This window comes from Triticum dicoccoides, chromosome 7B, assembly GCF_002162155.2.
Source record: "Triticum dicoccoides isolate Atlit2015 ecotype Zavitan chromosome 7B, WEW_v2.0, whole genome shotgun sequence".
NCBI classification, from domain to species: domain Eukaryota; kingdom Viridiplantae; phylum Streptophyta; class Magnoliopsida; order Poales; family Poaceae; genus Triticum; species Triticum dicoccoides.
The window spans coordinates 672731305-672735170 of record NC_041393.1 but is presented as its reverse complement, the minus strand read 5'-3'; positions in this window follow the sequence as shown (position 1 = coordinate 672735170).

Below are 3866 nucleotides of genomic sequence, written 5' to 3'. Positions count from 1 at the left end.
AATGAATAAGGTCGATAGACCTAGAAGCACAACCGATCAAGGCATTGATTGGTCTAGAACCAGCTCATGTTTAAAATGACATCTGAGCCGGAAGAATGTCTATGATCTGATTAAGGATTGCGAGCATTCGCAAAATAATAAATCAAGGGGATCGAAATGATAGTAACAAAGGATGTCAATGGAGATTGCTAGAAATATGGAATTAACCATAGTACCGAAAGGCAAGGAATTCAGGAGCAATAGGCTCCTAAGGATTTTTAGAAAATCGAATAGTATCCTAAAGAATTTTGTGAAACACAAAAACAACTAGGAATGAAGATATTCTCGATAAGTGTGAGAATTTATGCGTCGGTGTAATCGAGCAGAAAAGAGCTGCAAGGCAATAAGCACGAAGGATTCTCGGAATAGCGGGAAGTAGTTCAGGGTATCTTGTAGTAACAAGACTAATCGAGAATGACGGTAAGGGTGGCAAGTATAAGTAGTTATCCATAGGGATATCTTGGTGGTAGGGTTGCAAACCCGATGAGGACAAGTTCTCGAAAGAACATCACAGAGTATCTTTGGGATCTTCTGGTGCAGCAGGCGATCATTTGGAGTTAGGGGCTCTCCAGGAGAACTATTTTCGAGAACCTAAAGTTAGTCTTTTTAGCAAAATCATTTAACCCGAATTAGAGAAGAGATAAGAGTCCCAGAGTAAAGACGAGGAATAAAAGATCCTAGTACCACCCAATGGCGATGTGGGCCCATGGGCCGCACAGCCATGTTATTAAAACAGTTTTGTAATATCTAGACTCGACTTCGGCCAAGGAGTGTGGAAGGGGATACCTATAGGCAGTCGGCTCTGATACCAACTTGTTACGCCCCCGATTCAATCGTACACTAATCATGCACACAAACGTGTACGATCAAGATCAGGGACTCACGGGAAGATATCACAACACAACTCTAAAACATAAATAAGTCATACAAGCATCATAATACAAGCCAGGGGCCTCGAGGGCTCGAATACAAGTGCTCAATCATAGACGAGTCAGCGGAAGCAACAATATCTAAGTACAGACATAAGTTAAACAAGTCACCATAAGATGGCTAGCACAAACTGGATACAGATCGAAAGAGGCGCAGGCCTCCTGCCTGGGATCCTCCTAAACTACTCCTAGTCGTCGGCGGGCTGAACGTAGTAGTAGGCACCTCCAGTGTAGTAGTCGTCGTCGACGGTGGCGTCTGGCTCCTGGGCTCCAACGTCTGGTTGCGGCATCCGAGAAGAAGAGGAAAACGGGGGGAAAGGGGAGAAAGCAACCGTGAGTACTCATCCAAAGTACTCGCAAGCAAGGAACTACACTACATATGAATGGGTATATGTGTAAAGAGCCATATCGGTGGACTGAACTACAGAATGCCAGAATAAGAGGGGGATAGCTAATCCTATCGAAGACTACGCTTCTGGCAGCCTCCGTCTTGCAGCATGTAGAAGAGAGTAGATTGAAGTCCTCCAAGTAGCATCGCATAGCATAATCCTACCCGACGATCCTCCCTTCGTCTCCCTGTGGAATAGCGATCACCGGGTTGTCTGTGGAACTTATCTGGGTGTGTTTTATTAAGTATCCGGTTCTAGTTGTCATAAGGTCAAGGTACAACTCCGGGTCGTCCTTTTACCGAGGGACACAGCTATTCGAATAGATAAACTTCCCTGCAGGGGTGCACCACATAACCCAACACGCTCGATCCCATATGGCCGCACACACTTTCATGGGTCATGCCCGGCCTCGGAAGATCAACATGTAGCAGCCCCACCTAGGCACAACAGAGAGGTCAGCACGCCGGTCTAACTCCTATGGCGCAGGGGTCTGGTCCCATCACCCATTGCACACCTGCATGTTGCGTGGGTGGCCGAAAGTAGAACTAGCCCCCTTAATACAATAGAAGGCTTACGTTCCAATCCGGCGCGCGCTGCTCAGTCGCTGATGTCTAGAAGGCTTCGGCTGATAGCACGACGTCGAGTGCCCATATCTTCCCCGCGTAGTTGGTTAGTGCGTATAGGCCAGTGGCCAGACTCAGATCAAATACCAAGATCTCATTAAGCGTGTTATTATGAAGCAACCGCGAACGCCGACCAGGGCCAGGCCCACCTCTCACCTAGGCGGTCTCAACCTGCCCTGTCGCTCCGCCACAAAGATCCACACAGAGGGTCGTCGGGACAAAGGTCCTTTCAGCCCCCAATCCGTGAATCACTCGCGGGTACTCTACGAGCCAACCCGACTTTAGTCACCATCTGTACAGTATGTATATATGTATAGTATATACCTGTGATCACCTCCCGAGTGATCACGACCCAATAGTATAGCAAGGTAGACTGACAAGAATGTAGGGCCAATGATGATAAACTAGCATCCTATACTCAGCATTTAGGATTGCGGGTAAGGTATCAATGACTGTAGCAAAAATGACAGGCTATGCAACAGAATAGGAGTAACTGAACAGTAACATGCTATAGTACTCTAATGCAAGCAGTATAGAGAAGAATATGCAATATCTGGTGATCAAGGGGGGGCTTGCCTGGTTGCTCTGGCAAGGAGGGCTCGTCAACTCCGTAGTCGAACTGGGCAGCAGCAGCGTCGGCCTCGTAGTCTACCGGAGAGAAGAGGGGGAAGAAACAATGAATACCATGCAAAGAGATGCATATCGATGCATGACATGACAAGTAACGATGCTAGGTGTGCCCAATCGCGGTAGTAGGTGATACCGACAAAGGGGGAAAACATCCGGGAAAGTATTGCCGGTGTTTCGCGTTTTCGGACAGATGAACCGAAGGTGAAATGTTCCAGGTTCACTATGCTAGGGACGCGTGGTGGACGAATGGGCTGCGTATCTGGATTCGTCTCGTTGTTCTGAGCAACTTTCATGTACCAAGTTTTTCCATCCGAGCTACGGTTTATTTTATATTAATTTTAAAAGATTTAATCATTTTTAGAATTTATTTAATTATTCTAAATCAACATCATGACGTCAGCAGTCAACAGGGCGTTGACTGGGTCAAACTGACCTGTGGGGGCCGCATGTCATTGACTGAACAGGATAATAGGGGTTTAATTAAGTAACTAGTGATTAAATTAATTTAATCAGGATTAATTAAGTTAATTAATTCTTTAATTAATTAATTAATATTTTAATAATTATTATTTATCTACTATTTTCTTTTACATTTTCTGTTAAAACGTTCTGTGGGCTGGGCCCCACATGTCATTGGCCCTAAGGGCCATAGTGGGTTCGGGTGTGCGGTTAACGGGCATAGCCCGAAAGGGTGCATGCCCGAGGGGCGCTGGGCACGCACGGCGCACGCCGGCGCCGGCGGACAGGGCTAGGGGAGGCGGCCGAGGGGTGACCGCGGCGGGTAGTGGCGGCACAGGCAGAGGCGGGGCCACACACATGACGGAGGCAAGGCGCGGGTCAAGGGGGTGAGGGAGTGGGCCGCCGACTGCGAGCGAGGCGGCGATAGCAGAGGACGGGGCCGACGATAGTGCACAGGGTGACGCGTCAGCATGGCCGCGGGATGGGCGTAGCAGCAGCAGTGCACCGCGGAGCGGTTCGACGCGGGGACGGTTGGTGCGGTGTGCATGCGCTGAAGCCAAGAGGGGCAGTGACCACAACGGGACAGCGCGGGCGCATGGCCACGCACGGGCGAGGGGCGACGGTGCGTGAGCGTGTGCGCGTGCCAAGAATGGCGACCGCGACAACAGGGAGAGAGGGAGAGGCCAGGGGCTCACCGGGGTTCGTAGGGACGGGGCAACGGTGCGCGGGGAGCGACTTGGGCAGGAGGACGAGGACGACGGGGCGGAGCGGAAGCAGGCCGGCGAGGGGGTCCGGGC